Source organism: Neodiprion pinetum, chromosome 3, assembly GCF_021155775.2.
Source record: "Neodiprion pinetum isolate iyNeoPine1 chromosome 3, iyNeoPine1.2, whole genome shotgun sequence".
Taxonomy (NCBI): domain Eukaryota; kingdom Metazoa; phylum Arthropoda; class Insecta; order Hymenoptera; family Diprionidae; genus Neodiprion; species Neodiprion pinetum.
Window position 1 is genome coordinate 34844500 of NC_060234.1, and position 18129 is coordinate 34862628.

General features: G+C 40.9%; 1 protein-coding gene across 2 annotated transcripts in view; it reads left to right on the top strand.

Annotated features, from left to right (window-relative positions):
- The window catches only part of LOC124213814 (uncharacterized), an 84724-nt gene that overhangs the window by 35441 nt on the left and 31154 nt on the right, over nt 1–18129 (top strand). Inside the window, exon 2 of one of the 2 annotated variants that reach the window (XM_046615472.2) lies at nt 3085–3186. The gene's annotated coding sequence lies outside the window, so the exon portion shown is untranslated. Of the gene's footprint in view, nt 1–3084; nt 3187–15422; nt 16308–18129 lie in introns of those variants that run through there. The other variant, XM_046615470.2, reaches the window with a different exon arrangement.

The following is an 18129-nucleotide window of genomic DNA, read 5'->3' on the forward strand; positions in this document are numbered from 1 at the left end:
CCTTGAACGTGTCGGGAGAAGAGAAACTAAGAAGAAAAAGGAAAAAGTTCTTTAAAGATAAGAATCCCCCGCCGGCCGGCTGCGAAGCCTCGAACGTTTAAGAAGTGTTTATTGTTTTTCACGGCTGATCGCACATTTCGCAAGTTCTCCTTATCCGGACCTCGGAGCTTTTCTCTTTTCCTTTTCACGACCAACTGACGAGGGTCCTGGGAAAGCGCGGAGCGCCGGTTTCCCTGTCCGACGCTTTTATTGGAGGCACTGACGTGGGCATCAGAGTTCCGCGAAGTGACGCGGGTCTCATGTATTTAACCCAGATCCCGTCCCGATCTCTGTTGGCTGCAGGGTAAATTGATATTGTAACGCAAAGCGTATAAATATAAATTGTTTCAATATTTGCGGTTGTTGTTTCTTTATGTTTTTCCTTTAACTCTTATATATTTTGGGCCACTTATCCCTTGACCGTAAAGTTACAACTGGGAATCTCCTTGTTAGAAGCTAAGCTGAACTTCGGCTTCTCTTTACCTTCCGCTCAGAGAGACGAAGGAAAAATGAAAAATAAATAAAGTAAGAATTTGAAAAAATACGGCTTGCAGAAATTTCAATCGTATAAATATATATATATATATATATATATATTCAGTCTCCCCTTCGGCTCGTCTTTCGCTTCGCAAATATCACCCCGCGCCGCTCATTCTAGAATGCCCCGTTTTTTTTATCCTCTGCCTGAGGTCTCGCGTGGCTAGAATTCAACCTCTTACGCTTACGCGGGGTTTCCTGCCACGACATACTAAAATTGCGAAACGTGATCGTCAACGTTGGAACCTTATTGTGCGGTTCGAAGCCGAGCGAGAGGCTCGCAGAAATTTACTCGGTCCAATCAAAGCGTCCGAAGAATCCAAAATATGGTTGCAAGTGATTTTCAATTTCGAGAAGATATATTTTTTACTGGTTCCACGATTTCAAATTTGCATCCCCTGACTTTGTCTTACTAACCATTTTTAGAACTCTCAAATTCGCGTTGGATAGGGGGAAAAATAGTCCTTTGCACTCGTCCAAGGAGTTCCAAATCCCGCACAATGTTATACCGCGGTTCAAGTAATGGCGCAATGTTCGCGGTAACTTGGATAGCGTGCGTCGGGCAATATATTTCCGTATCACTGAGTCGGGCTCCTGAATAAAAAAGCAGACCGGAGTAAAAAGAAAATCAGTCCTAAATCGACTGCCTCGACTACACGGAGTTTCGAGCGTGGTTGGTCGGTCGGTCGGTCGGCTGGTTGGTTTGTGAGCGAGTATATTGGTGGAGCACTTCGTCCCGCGCAAAGAACCCTTCACGTTGGAAATGAGCCAACCAAAGCCAAAACCAGCGTCCTGTACCTCGTGTGGTTTATAGGACCCCGTATACCCGCGTATACGTGAGTAGGTACAGCGTATCTCGCCTAGACGTCCATTGACCTTCATTCAGGCACAGTTGAAACATGAGCAGTTTCGCGATTTCGCTGAAAGTTTGCCGGTCGGACGTTTTTTTTTTTTTTTTTGCCTGAAAATCTCGTCCGTTTATCTCTTCGAGCAAAAGAATCGAGTGAAATGATCTCTGATCTGGAAATATTGTCAAACGGTTGCAATGTATCGTGTGTCGGAATTACAGCATCGCGAAATAAAATGACGCCACATGACGACGGGTGAGAAAATGTAAGTTTGACTTTGTCGATCTGCAGATTATCGCCGAATTCGAACAAAAATGTGGTTGAAATTTGTAATATCGAATCAACAAAAGATTGAGAGGGGAAATTGGCTCCCGGTCTAATTGGCTGCATTTTCAGTATGTCATAGTACATATTCTCTCGATCGAAAGTTCTCATAGATACATGTTCCAAAAATCAATAGTTTCCGAGGTATAGACTCCGGAAGGGGGGGTGTATGAATTTTTTGATACCTATGGATTACAAAGCTTCAACGGAGACTTGGAATTTAATATATCACTCGAATACTATACAGCCATTTTCACATTTTCAGAGACTCCGCACACGCGTGATAAACAGAACAAGTCGATTATTGCTAGAGCCAGAGAATCTCGTTTTTCACGCGAAATCTGACGTTGCGTCTCTTTCCAGTAAACTAGCGAGTTCATGGGTGAAATGAATGCATTGATAGAATCAATCAGAGCTTCGTGCCTATCTTTGAGAAACAGCCGTGCAGTTTTTTGAGTGAATGATTTGATTTCGACTCCCCTTGAAGATTTATAATTCATGAAAATCACGAAATTCATAGATATCAAAAAATTTGCACTCCTTTCTTCCAACACCTGTATCTCGGAAACTACTGATTTTGGGGCTTGTGTCCATGAAAATTTTTGATCATTGAGAATATGTACTACGACATACTGAAAATCCAGCCAATTCGACCGGGAGCCAATTTCCATAAAGATACTGCAGGGTCCTTTATGATGATTTCAGAGGAATCGAGTTTGCAAAATATTATTAGGCTTCGCTTTATCACGGTTTACCACGTTTCAAACAATTCTAAAGTTGAGTTAAAACGATTTTTCTGAAAACCTTACGGGTGCTTTAACGACACGAACTTCCACACGATGTTCACCTGTCGAACTTCATTAAAACCGGTTCGTCGGCACTCTCAATGAATAGAACTAGAGGCAGGAGAAAACACTTGAGTAAAAAAACTCGTTCCAATAAGCTGCTTCTGAAAAAAAAAAAAAAAAAAAAAACGTTCCATGACCCCTTAGACGTGACATTTTACGCAGCTTTCACTTCGGCGAACAGCTGACGCATTTCTAAAGCTTCTCCGACCTTTCTACACACTTTGTCTTCTTCTCTAAAATTTCCTCGCTCCTTGTCTGTGGCTGTTCCTAATCATCGGCTACACTCGTTCAGACATTGAAAATTGTTCGTTTAAGCCTCTTCAGAGGCGGTGCAAATTTCAAAAGACTAATTACGGCGCAGTATGGACGCTGAATGCGCTCATCAGTCACCTTCTCATCTAAGCACCGTGCGTCGCAATTGTGAAAATAAGAAGCAGCACCCTCCTAAGCTACACCGTAATTTACACTTTCATGGTTTCTCCTTGTAGCCCATTTCGGCGTTTCGGGATGCAGGAGCAGCTGCCGGATCGACTCCCTCGGTTCTCCCTGACTCTCGCCTTTTTCGGATCACCCTGCACCACTCGACACGGGTATGTTTTTTTTTGTTTTTTAGTTTTCTGTTTATTTTTGCCAAACTCTACGGACCTCGTATTCTTTTCTACTGCACGTCAACCGAAGGTGCCAAGCGCCTGAAGCGATTCCAATATCATCGTTTCACCGAGAGGTTTGATTTTCATAGGCAAAGTTTTATGGACCCAGAACATGGCAGACTCGGAATCCGTCTGCACTATATTCGCTTCCGTGCACCTGTATTCTGTACACCCATGGGAGACGCGGTGCATGTGCGCTACTATGTACCTAAATACCATGCTAAACGTGTAATATATTATACATAGGTATGTATGAGCCTGCGTGGTGTTATATAGGTGACGTTGCACGCGCCGCTGGTGCAAAATTGAAATGAATTTAATTTCGCGCTCTCGACGATCGCGCGTAACGTTCAAAGTATATGCATGTACGTTACATACATACACGCTATATTCCGGTGCGTCTGTACGTGTATTACATAGACGTAATTATGTCACGAAGAGATCGGATCTTAGTCAGCTCTGGAGTGCTCGCGGTGTAGTTATCGAATCGGTGGCGTCTGGAAGGTTCAATTTTCCTCGAGAGGACGCGGCTTCCGGTAATTGCACTCCCATCATTATTTATCGTGCGGCTGCGATACTGATGTAATTTTAGTTGAACTCGGCTTATTGTCTCGAAACATGAATAAATTCTACGTGAAATCTGCACGTATAATTCATGATTTTATTTTTAGAGCAGATTTTACTGTGCAGCTTCTGCAGAAGCTTGCTAACTGAATACTGAATATTACGTGAAAATTATTCGTCCAACAGAAGAGATAAGAATTACGTCTCGTCAATTCTGCTACACAACGCATTTTTATCGGGAGGGATCTTTTTACACTTCGACAATTATTATACCGTTTTGCTTTTCAGTCGTTGTATTTAAGGCGGCTCTGGTTTCGTATCCAAAAATTTCACAAATGTCTCGCTCTCTCGTCCCTGACCCAATTTCGGTTGGTATTTAGACATGAACCGATAGAAAGTGTTCGTAGCTTTATAAAATTTGACGCTGCCACACCTTTAACTTATCGAAACATTTCAAAGTTTCAAATTTTTATACGCGCAGAATTTTCAAAATTTTCCGATCTTCAGTATCGTAAATTTAGTTAGTCAAAAAAATGTTCACGGTCGTTTCCATTTCATGTTCGGATCGTAAAATTTCCCGCAATCTAATTTCTTCGTGTTGTCGTTCGTAATAATTTGAGTTATTAATCTTTGTCGTTGTTAAGGGAATCGCTGTCTGTATAGAATTTCGCAATAATTTCGCGGGTCCTGGGAGCGAAGACGTTGAAAAATTACGGTCGGACCGGTGGTTGAGCGTGGAATGCTTCGCATGAGTCTGTCGTCTGGCTACTGGTTGACAATGAGTGGGTACACGGTAATATAAACCTGATTCGTCTTTGCCGTCGCGATGGAATTTTATAAACATATTGTTCGGTAAATTCCATCAAATGTCGGTTGAATTCAACTCGGTAGTTTTTGGCTCACAATCCAATCGTTTTCATCATTCGGTTATTGAACATTCCTCACTGATTTCAGCGAGTTCTTTGTTCGTAGATAATGGTAACGAATATAATATCGCATATACCGCATATTGACACTGGGACGAGCGATATTCGTTTTCGATATTTTTCGGAACATTTTCACCCCCGTTTTATGACGCTCGACTCGCCTGCCGAATGCCGAGAAAGTCGACACGGTAATTCAAAATTGTCAAAATTCAAAAGTCAACATTTCTTTGACGCAAGTGAAATTCTAAACTTGATACGCTTTTTGTGCATCCTTCTTGAAGAATGCTTCGGTCTTTTGTGACATCACGATGCGATGGTCGAATTATGGAAAATGCAACGGCGTGAAACGTTTTGAAAAATTAACGCGTCGTCAGACCGGAAGGCATCTGTCTTAATACAAGTGTTGCCTCTAAAAACCGTCAAAGAGGAGTAGCTGCGCCCTCGAATTTTTTCATCCCTACAGCACGCAATCGTCGCAGCACGAAACCGCAAAACGAGTCACGAAAGCCGGTAGCTCAATTCGTAATGTTAACGCAGCGGAGCCTTCGTGATAAGCCTTTTCGGTGAAAGTTTTTCACGTACAATTTTCTACCAAGAAATGCCTCAAATTTCATACAAGTTTTTTTTTTTTTCTTCCTTCTTTTTTCTCTCAAAATTTCCTTTTATTTCTCTCGTTCACCACAATCCATCCATCTTGCGTAGCTGTACATAAAATCGCATTGACGGGAAAAGCGCGCTTTTTGAATTGTCGCCCATTCAACGAAGGAAATCGATGTAGTCTGCAGAGACGCTCGGCTATCTAATTGTAAGCCACCATTCTGACTTACAGGAACTTGGATAAGAAGGAGAGAAAGAGCAAGATGGGGGGGGGAAAGATTAGTTTGTCACAGTGACGTGTCTGACTTATTATAGCTGACTTGCCTTTCGTGCAATAGTATAAGATTCAATTCATTCGAGTCGCTCAAGGATCTTGCGTGCTCTTTCGTTAAGTTAGGTCAGTTTGTGACTCACTTCGCGAGCTGTGAATTGCCACCGAGTTGCGCAATTATTACGGGCACTCGGCTGTGTCCGATTGTCAGAATAATTGCAAACATTATCAGCACTTGCCATGCGCACTTATACTTACCTGTACCTACTTGTTAGTTTGAAAATACACGCGGCATTATAACTTTTGTAATTATGTAACGAAATTGATGGACTGTTCGCGAATCAAGTTATATCCGCGTTAATGTGGACGTTATATACGAGTTCCTTTTCCTATTTCGTCACGGCTTTGCGAATTGTCGGATATTTAATATTATCCGGAATCAGTTAAGGTCAGAGATCTGAGAGCCAAACTCCTTATTCGATCGCTACGACCGATTTTACGCTGAACAATGGTATTGCGCAAAATTGTAGTTCGAAAAACGATGCGGTGATTGTCAGTCTGAGGGAAAATGAAAGAAATCTTTACAGCGGAGAAAAAATAGAGATATGCTCGAATAATTAGATGCAACGATTCCCGAGATTACTGTTTGCGAATTTTGTAAATATTTGCTCGAGTATAATACGCGTTTTAGTCGGTGGAAAAAAAAGAAGCGATGAAGAAGGCAGGGAGAGCTTGAAACTGACAAAGAGAGACAGGCGTGGGGCAAAACGATCCCGAGAGTAGCGAGGACTGCGGAACAAGGAAGAACTCGGCTGAAAAGGAAAGGGAAAACATTATTTGTCTCGTGAAAATCTCGTCTCGTTCAGTCATGATGGTCGTTTCGTTAAAGGGAACTTTTTCGCCCCTGATCCGTAATTTATTTTATTGAGATAAATGTCGGTCTAGCGGCGAAATGCAGATAAATGTGGAGGAGTCACTCGCGTCTCGACTTTCGTTGTATTTCCGCGTTCTAAGCCTTATTTCCAGCCGCGGCGTCCGGCGTGGGTGGGGGTAAAAATTTAGAAAAAGGAGGAGGGTTACGATGCCGGATTTCCAAGGACCGTGAAGATATGTTTTAGAAAATTTTTAAAAAGGTCAGTGCGGAAAGCCATGACTCAGAAACGTCGGAATAACTTGGAATATATCAGAATTTTGACGATCCTGTTATGGCTTTCTATACTTTACGTTTTTTACATCACGTCTTTTCTTATATTTCGACATTCTGTATTTTAAGTATTGTGTAAAATAGATTTTTGAATTCTTAATTCGACAATGCTAAATCTTCTAGTTTCTAATCCTTCTGCATTTTGACCCCCACGCTTTTCTCTCTTTCTCTCTCTCTCTCACACACACACACACACCACGCGCAAAATTCATTCTTATGATTTCGCATACGTGCAACATTTATTCCACGACAAATTAAAGGGACCATAATTCCAAATCCATATCAAACTTTGTCCAAGTTCGAACCGAAGTATAAACTCTCGCAGATATATTTTGCCTGAAATATTCTACAAACTCCTACCTCCTATTTAATTCCTCTCTTTCCTTGCAGCTGTTGGCGCTTGAATATTTTCCATCATTTTTCATCGTGTACCGGGAATAATTCCTTCTTGTTTTACATAAGAAAGAAAAAAATTCATCGACTAAAAAGGAACGTCGGATAATTAATATTCAGCGACAGTTTCGTGCGCATGCTGTAAATTGCGTTATAATATATTATGTCTATAATATACCTCGTATGCGTCAGAAAAAAAGCGAACGAAATTTCTTTCACCAATTTTATTGACTCACGCGCGGGACCCTCGCCTAATTTTGCAAGATATTCACGTTTGCCACGCTTTGTAAAGTACATAATTTGCAAAAGTCGCTAAATCTGTACACGCTGCCGCGACACGAGGATTGTACACATTTTACTTATAACCTATCGATTCGGCCTGCCGTACAAATACGTACATCGAATTTTACTTAAATAAGCAATGTTCTGTTTCCTGGGTCGAAAATTACAATGCAATACAATCATCCATTAACTGTCTGGTGGTGGTTTTTTTTCGAGGATTGAGGAGAGGCAGGAAGGGCGCGGGGATCGTTGACTGCTGTAGGCATGGATATATGCATAGGTATATACATATATGTACCTGTACATTGTATGTGTAAATATGCTTGCACATATTTGCTCACGCAAATATAAACCTAATCAACTGAGCACAGGTTTAATCGTGCCACGCAGTTGAGAATATCTTCGAATTGCTCCACCCCGCGGCGATATCAGAGCCTGCGGTTAAGTGGATTTAAATAAGATACAACAGCGAAGCATTATGCCCAGCTTTTCCGGAATTCAATAACGTCGCGTGATGTTTTATATGATAATTCAGACGTTGGTGGGCGGGAGGACGTGTGCGTGGCAGTGCCGATAAGCTTGATGATTTCATTGGCTTAGGTATTGTTCGGGATACACACCCGATTTTTGAGCGATGATGAGTCATTGGCTGAATTTTGGGATAACAGAAGTTTCCAAAGGTTCGCGTACAATGCTTTCGCTGATTTAGATTTATCGAAATTTTACTCATCGCTACTGTACAAGTGCAAAAGATATCAAGGATGCAGTTAAGCCGCGGGGTTTTAGAATAATGTGAACAAACCAGAAAATCGGAGGCAGATAAGAATGAGAAAATGCGAAGCTTCCTCGATTAAATCCTCGCGCGAAACTCGCTCTGTGGTATAATAATGTCTTTTCTCCGGTTAGACGTGTCCCTGAATTTCCAAGCGGTTATCAAGTACCGTTCTTTTTTGTTTTTCATTTCCTTCAAACGTTCCAAGCGAGGCGACGAAGGAACTTCGTCTACTCGTCGCTGTTTTTACGACCTATATTTACCGATAACGATTACAAAGATGTCCGAATACCGGCGACATTGCAGTACATGTATACCTAATACTGAGGCGAAACCATTCGCGGTCTGAGGTATAAGGTATTCGGCGAGTTATTCGATTTCGCCAGGGAAAATGCGATTTTAATGGCGACTAATGGAGCAGCGCCGCCTTTTAGCGGAGGAGGAGCACCGATCTCTCGTCTTTCAAAAGACGCTGAAACGTCGCGTCGTCCCGGTCAAACACTTTTCGAGTTCTCAATACGGTCCTCGACGCATCGCTGGCCAAGTCCTCGTCATCCTCCTCCTTCTCCTCCTTCTCGAGTATCTGCACCGACGGATCTTTCTAGGAGAATTTAGCCATGGAAACGATAGAAGTACTCTAGTACGTTATTACAAGGGGCGGGATGGCCGATCGATCTCCCGACGACAAGAACAAGTTTCCACCGTTTTACCTCGGTCAATAACTACGAATAAATCATCGTCAAACTTTGCACTCTCCTGTTTTCTGCCCTCCGCCGCTGCATTAACTTGCAAAGAAATTGCTCCTCAATCATTCAGTTAGTTTCTTGGGGTCTTTTTCTCTCTCTCTCTCTCTCTTTATGTTTTTACCGTTTTTCTCATTCACCATTTTCATTCCCCCTTCGCCAACAATCCCGTAGCTGAGAGCTTTCGGGCTCATTTATCTGTTCTATCGTTTACCACAATGTACACATGCTGCAGGGTGTTGCCATTTCCCAGTATCAGTCGGTTTCCGGTTGTAATACCCTGTACGTCCGCATCGAATATTTTACTAGAAATTCATTTTTCCAAGGTATTGAACCCGGCGATGTTTGCTTCTCTCCGACAGGCAGTAATTAGTATCCTTATATCCGGACAGCCGACGGTGTGACAAAAATCACGACAAATTCGACCGCGTCGCACGAATCACCATTGCGATGTTTCGGCATCGTGTGCAGGTTCGTCTTCCAAGTGTAACATTTCATCGGAATAAATTGGTTCATTTTTCATGAATAAATCTTCGTTACACGGACCAAGGGTATTACTCTTCGATGCGCTTTCGGGTCGATTTGAATTTTCATGTATACAAATCGGGACGCGCGCAATAAGTTTGTGAAAACATTACTCGTGCATCCTTTATTTCCGGTATGATGGTTGCGTAGTGATATTTTGATAAATTCTGTGGAACATCGTCAGCTGTTGCACAGTTCAAAATTGACCTCATAACTTCAAATCGTTGTGAAACTTTTAACGAAGTATAAGAACTTGCGATCGTTTCATCCTTCAAACTTTGGAAAAATCATGATCGTTGATCAAGGATCCATCAACCGTACGGTCTGTTTGAAAATTCGTTTTCAATAAAAATGTCGCGAAACAGACATTGGAAAAAGTATATCCAACCAATCAATGTTGATTTAGGTAATAAAACGGATGTTTTTTTGTCGTACGGTGAATTTCGAAAACGATTGAATTCTATCCAATTGTTAACAACATTGAGCAATCTGCGAACTATTCGTTTACTGTGAAATTAAGCTTTGATTCGTAAAGATTGAATAACCGATATTCTTCGATGTTACAATTGCGCTGTAATATCGCTATTTTCTCTAAAGATGATAACATAATTGAGCTTTTTCAATTTCAATTTGAATCCCAGTTTAAAAATATTCATTCATCCGTTAATGGAATATTTTTCATTCAAATTCTACACCTCTTCGACTTGCGTTCCACGTACCTTTTTCTTTCCAGTAAGTGTGACTTCGCACAGTTTTGCAGATAGAGAAGAGGAATGTTTTTTAATGCCAATCCTATATACCTCGCAGTGATTCTTCTCGATTTGATCACATATGCTTTTATCGTTCTTTCATCGGATACGAGGAAAAATGATTGCGTAGGTGTGCGGAGAGAGTAGATTTATAGCTCTGGCAACAAACAATAACGCGTTACGGTGCAAATTCCCTTCGGCACACCTCGTGTTGCGGTGGTATATTTGGCCGGTACGTTGAATTCAGTCGGTATAGGTATAAACTCGAAACGACGCGACTCCAGGATGTAATACGCGGGTCCCCCGTGTTTTTATTGTCGCTCGTTCGATTAATATTCAACGAACGTCATTAATTATGATACAAATGTGACGTGGCTCGCATTCCCACCGAGAATCATGTTAATCCGTCGCCGTTTTGCTCGCGAATCGCGTACCACGATCGTACGGGACAATAAAATTAAGCGTTAAAAAAATTCCCGATATTTCGATAATCTAATCCGTTGGGTTCGCAGTTTCACGTATTGGGTTAACACGAATATCGCTCGGGATAAAATTCGGTGAAACATGCTCACGGGACAAAGGGTGTCCCGAAAAAAGCTCCATGGATCTGGAATTTGAGACTTGACTCCCTATTGATTTTCTTCCTTCCACAATCAGTCAAGCTGTTGGATTTAGTTGGATTTACAAATTTTTTCTTGCCTCATTATAACGCAATTTATGGATGGAGTTGAAAAAAAGTCCAGTGACGTGAAGCTTTTATACCGTAAAGCTTCGTTTAATAGAAACGCGACTTGAAATACGACCGCAGAAAGTGCGAGAGCGATCTACCTTGCCCGAACAATATCAGTTTCGCCCATATTCCCCGGGATTTCTCTTAGGGTCTTCTATACAATGATAGAGTATAAAAGATGTACGATCCCATTTGAAAAGATCGCGGTAATCCTGAAATTTCCGAAGCGCCTCAAGCTGGAGAGCCGGTTTCACGTCGAGCCAAAGAGCCCATAAAAACGACGAAAAGCGAGCTTTTAGTCGTGAGACATTGCTTTCTGTCCACGTTATACTTTATCCGATCTAATACCTATGCGTGTTTATCGGAATTGTATATATTTCACGGAATAGCGATATTTCGGTCATTTCTTACAGACTCGATGCATGATGGATTGAATTTCATGGTTGAATTTGGCGCAGGCATAACGTTGAAGAGATCGAGTCGAAGCAGATTTTCAGATTGGAGAGAATTCGTGTCGTTTAGGATCGGGCGAAGGATGCAGATTAAAAGGACTCTGAATGCTTTCGGATATATTGGTAATATGAGGAAAGTGAAACGGAGTTACGAGGTGGCAGAGCCACGTACAATTAACAAAGCGTGGCATGACTGCGGTAATCTAGCTCTGTGACTATAGCAGCTTATTCATGCAGCGGATGGAACCATGAAGAGCGGAATGAGACTATCGGATTACAGTACATGAGGAATAGTTACCGAGTAATGAGGGTACAACTCACGATTGAATTTCAAAATTATTGTTACACAATATCTAAAACGCTAAAACGACCCAGCAATAACAGGAAGGTTTCGCCAAAATCTTAAAGAAAAAACAAAAAACGAACGAACAGCACGTCAGTTCGTAAATGTTGTCCGAATGACGAAGAATAATCGAAGCTCGGCACAATTATTCAATACATGCAACCGTGACTATGAGCAACTCACTCGTAAACCTCATGTTCCGGAGCTATTCCATGCGTGATGTTTTCCTTGATTAGAAACATTGTTTTAGGACAGGCGGCCGGGTTTCCATCGCAAAGTAAACATTATCCAGCTGCTGAGAAAACAGCCTCGCGTAAACCTACGGAAAATAATAGCTGTATCATCTATACGCGGCAAATTGCTTCTTCATTATAGACACAAGTTACGTACACGCGCGTCCAAGGACGTAATCTTACGTATTTCATACAATCGTATTACACGTTTGGCCTCTATTATTGTCATTAATAACCGTGATGACGATTACGCTGCTACGTTCTTTGTATATCCACCTGGATTCGCGTTTGGTCTTTGTTATATTATAACGAGTATAATGCATATCGCGTACCGCGAAGAAACCAACGTACTTTATACACCTTTGCGTGTGTGGCTCTTCGGCTACCAAGTTCAGTGCCATAGTGAGCCACTCGCGCGCAAATCCTTATATCGCAGAAAACCTTGGTGCGAAATACATCGCCATATTCATCACTCGTACTTTGTGCCAAAAATATGCATTTTCTGTCGCATTATCACCACTGGAACTCAACATCTCTCACAGGTACCAGATCAATGAAAACGAATAACGTCTCGTTCGTTTCCTTATCAACACCGGCTGCGCATACGTGGATAACAGATCTACACGCACGCTCGCTGCTCATTTGATACGTAATTGTTTCCGTTACTCGAAAGCCTTGAGTATTGTTTCTCATATCCGTATATTATGAGAATGATCGGAAACGCGTTACGGCAGCTGCACGCATGAATTCAAACGAACGGCATATTATGTCACGCACCTTAGACGTAATATCTACCGAAAATTTTAAACGTGAAAACACTTTCGCCCTTCGGAACTCAAGTTTTCACTCACACTCGCTAATCCTATAACGCGCACGCAAATACGATGCATGCATGGAGTCTCGGACGTCGTATCCAAGTTTTTTTTATCTAGGTATGTAATAATGTAAAAGTTTTACACGCGAGGTCGGCGGTCGTAAAGCTATGTGTACTTTTATGTAACACGTAATTGGCTGCCTTCGAATTCGCATGACCAAACATCCGAATGTTTAAGTTGCGAAGACTGACGACGAGCTGCGTACGATATGAAAATTATATTCGAAAAAGAACGAGAGAAATAAGGGGAATGGAAAATTAATTCACTAGGAATAATGTAGGTGCCTTCAATGTGGAGTTGATACCCGATCACCCCCCTCGGACGATTCGCCTTTTCGTTTTCAGTTTATCTGATTTTATTTACACATTTTTCATATTACTCTCGATGACGATACCTTGACGATATTCACGCAAAGGGTTATTTCTTCGTGATATCGGGGATTAAGCGAAGCGATAAATATCATTAAACCATATCTGATAATAAATGGAAAAACGTCGAGGCTGTATCGAGGATAACGCGCAAGGTAGATAATCTTGATCGTAACGACGAATCGTTCAGGGATCAGAGACCAGACATAATAATAATACTTATTGGTTTATTATACTTCGCTTATTATAATCGCGATTCAGGTGAAATTTCAGCGTCCATTATCACGCGATATATTTCATGTTGGCTCGTTTGCTGTCGATGTCTGGAAACAACTGTCTCATTCCCATTGTGTACTTAATGTATCAAGTTGCCGCATGCTCGTATAAAATTCAATACACGGTACAGTAGCTCATCCCTTGTTTGCTCATCACTTCCAGCCTTGTCCTGATAAGTGTTATTTCTTTGTTAGTGGATAAAAAACAAAGCCATTGAGGCGCGGTTTCCGAAGGAGGTTGAAACATTCAATATTCAGAATAAGAACGAGAAATTATCGTGTATACCAACTTATCACCAGCCAGAATATTTATTTTATCATCTTAGCCAAGTATGTCCGTCAGAGTATTTCGTTCCCTCCTAACTTTTGAGCAGGCGAAATGAAGTCGTCGTGAAAATGTAAATTCAGTAGCTCCTTACACTTCGGCAATACTTAAAAACGAGTTTTTTCAACATACGTGTATAAACTAGTTGCATGATATTATATGCGTATAATATAAAAGTCTGGTGTATAAATGTGTTTCGCGGCAATGACGACGATACGAAAATCTGGTTTCCGCCTCGCGTTTGCCACGTTCATTGTCCCATCCTGTCATCCCTGAGACCTACGGAAAGAAAGAGAGAGAATAAAGTGTTTCCTGAATGTAAAAGTACCTTGATGACGTCGTACAATAGTTTAACACCTGCTCACGGTATATGTTCTAGACTATATTGCATACGAGCGGGTTCGGTCATCAGCATAGATCATAATTATATGCCAACTTGTGCAAACACTTTAGACGCCAGAGGCGTCGGGTCAAGCATCGTATTCGTTTATAATTACCACACCTTGAGTAACCGTGCAGTCGAACCTTTAGCGCCGCATCTCTCACATCTAAACTTGTAATATAGAGAGGTGTAGTTAGTTTTAGAACGGCTGGAAATTGTGGATATTAAAACAAAGTCTGATAGCTAAAGAGAATGAATTTTTATATGTAAGAATTGAATATCAAACAGCTTGCACGCGTGTTATAACGGTCCGCAAATATTGTAAAAACACATTACGCGATTTTCTTATCGATTACCGAGTATTTGTTCAGATGTATTTTTCCATTCCATTTGCAAGAACGTGAAGATTCGAATTATTCGTACACGTGCGCACATCTTTGAACAATTTTAAAGTTGCGGAGTTACTCGGTCTTTAACCAAAACTTACTTACGTAATTATTTTTTAAAACAATTTTTTTTTTTCACCTTGCTACTATTTTATTCTCAACCTTCCGTAATTCTCATTGTCAGGTCTCTTACATCTTTTGAATTTTCATAAAACAACAATATGAATATTCATTTTAAAATATAACAATGCTCTCACGTATATTAAATATACTTATACATGTATGCAATAATACTAATTCACATGAAACTTTCGAACTATACCCTCTATTATTCATCGTTAATTTTTTCTCAACTGCACGAGGATCCCGTCGTGAAATCTTTACATTAAATGTTATCTATTTGTCTGCAATAGTTTTACCTCACGTATCTACGTAACGGCCAGTTTAAACATTAGAAAAATCCTCAGTATTCCCGCAATTTTAAAATATAATTTTTCGTTTCCGAAAACTGTTATAATAAACGAACAATCTTACAAATTCCAAATTCCAAATTCATATTCATGGTAATCGACGGTGTTCACAATTGAATCATTCCTATCGCCAGTATCCGTTTTCGCGAATGATGCAATTTCGAATTCGTATCGGATTCGAAAAAACTCTGACCGGAATCTCGGAGCCTCGACGCGATTCCAGCACCGTCGACGAGGAGCTGCAGCGGCTGCTGGCTGCTGGTTAGTTTGCCTCCCCGAAACTGGCGGCTCGGCGCGGCGTCGTCGCGTCGAAGGTCTAAAACTGGTCGGGCAGTTCAGTCGCTGCCGAGACGCCGCGCCGCCATAACGCGAAGGGACGTCGCGACGCCGGTTTCTTCGTCTTGCCGCGATCAGCTGTCGCGCCACAAGCGTGACTCGATAGCCGGCGTTCGATCGGAGAAGTATCGTAGGAAAACTTGATCGAAAGAAGGATTATTTTCATTTATTTTTATTGTGATAAAAGGTGGAATTCTCTCCCTACGTTCGAAGGTGAAGTGTCGTGACGACTCGATTGGTCGTCTCTTTGCCTTCTACCATCCTGTGATAATAAAGTTTTATAAATAACAGTGAAACCTGGCCGAATGATTTTCGGTTGGGAATGAAAGTGTAATTCGGATAGTAAAATTATTCAAGGCCTGCGTTCGACGGATTATGGAGATTGAAATATCGCCGCGATAGGTTGTGATAATGTGTGCGTGCGCCTGATCCGATCTGCTTGCCGAGCTCTCAATTCGACGTATCAACACGTTGCTGGCATATGATCGTCCTCTTTTCGTCTCTTTGTCTATTTTACTATTTTTTTTCTTCAAATTTCAAGGATTCCGTAAATCTTGCGTCTCTGTTTTATACGTCTGATTCTGAAAGTCGAACGCTCCGCCTACTCTCGTACTCATAATTTTCTGGGAATTTGAAATATTCCTTCAATTTGGTGATTGTTCTTCTTTGCTCGCTTCTTACTGTGCGCGAACAACGAGAACGAGGAGAGCGATATTTTAACGTGAATCGAAATCAGTGAATCCTTGTGCTTCTTACCAAACCTGCCTACGAGTTCCGGTATTTGAAGAGGGATTTTCCAGACGCTTGGACACGTCACAATATATAATCGATGTTGTGACGGCGGACTGCCAAATTTTTCTGTAAGTCCATGCGTCATTATTATTATTACCATTATTATTGTTATTAATATCATTACTAATATTATTACTATTATATTATTTCGCAAACTACGATGCCGTGTTTTTCTACACCGTTGGCAAATCGTCGACAGCGAATTTTGGCGAGCGCACTTGATCTACAAAATTTATTACGCATATATATATAGACACAAGCCTCAAATTACACGTTTCGCAAAACTTTGAGATAACGATCATAAAAGTCTATGTGGAATCGTGTGGATTAGGCACATGCCGCTGCTATGACTCTGTGTATACTCACTGGATAATCTCGTTTCGCTAAGACCGTATCGTCGAAGAAAAAAAAATTAAACAAAAATAAGAAACGAAAGAAAAAGTCATCGTTGACGAGGGACCGGTGTAGTCAAGTAATTAATTATTATCACCTGTGAAATTTTTACTCTCTTGAAAATGCGAGGCGAGTTGATACGATATTCAAGATGGTCACATTTGCCGAATCGACAATGCCTGTCAGGATATTCATTTGTTCTGATAAAATTTGTCTTAAAACTTATTGTTAGTTAAATCAAGCACTAAACTAGATGTCCATTTCCACCCGCCAAGTTATAAATTATAACTTGGGTTCATTCTCTGGCTCATCGTCATACGTCGTTTTTCAAATATTTCATTCGCAATAATTTTCTCCGGATACTTCCGCTCCTGAAAAAATTAATTAATTGTAAGTCTGGATTTAAACGAATGAAATTTTGCCCAGACACTGTGAACTTCCTGTTAAAAATTCAAATGATGTCCGAGTTTCTCGGAGAATTCCCTCAAGCATTGTTTACAAAAGTTGGCAAAATGTTTAGAAATTCATGCAACATCATGGTGTTGGAATAAAAGCGATTTTGAAAACTGGAAATCGCACAAAAGTATTTTCACAACTTTTGTAGAAAGTATCTTGCCGGATCAAACATGATCGCAATCTCATCTTTGAATTCTTTATTGATCGATCCACCTGCCATCTTCTATCTGGCATTCGGGATACAAAATGATGAAGCGCGTTTTAAAGTTTAAAAATTCGATTTCTCTCGCTGAGAAAAAAATTGCTGTGATTTGACGCGAACGATTCACGCCCCCGACTAAAGTACGTGGCACCATCTTACCTGCCACGTGGAAGAGTTCAAAGCATTGCAAATACTGCTAATGGGCGATTCCCGATTCGATCTTCAAGAGCTAGACTGACAACTTGCGATTAGCGTAAGAATGCATGGTTTTCTTTTTTGTACACCAATTTTAGTTTCACAATACGGTCCTCTGATCCTTATTCGTTTTTAATTTCGTATACATTTTCAACAAGCTGAAACACGGATGTTTCTCGTCACAATTAACAGAACGGAGTGATCGAGGTCCGTGCAGATGTTACTGACTTTTTACATTTCTGTCTTACCCACTGACTTGTACTAGATTTTTATCGCATGTAACGGGAATCTTCTATTAGTCGTGCATGCGGCGTGTGACGTCAGTGAACATACGCAAGCAGTTTAAACGACGCCAGGATAATGTAAACGTTTTCGCTTTTTACAGGACGATAGTGAAAGCAACATAATCGAAACGAAAATTTATTCCTGATATCGCGACGTGATTGGTACCGTGAATATTATACGTTATGAGTATAATGTACGTAGAAATAGTGAAGAAAAATTGGAACTACGACGCTGCTTATCAGTTTTTTTGCACGTTTTTAAACTATTTTCTTTATTTTTTTTGTAACTATTATTATCAGTTAGTGCTATGAATTCACTCGTCGTTTATACTTTTTTTTCCATTCGATTCACGGAATGAT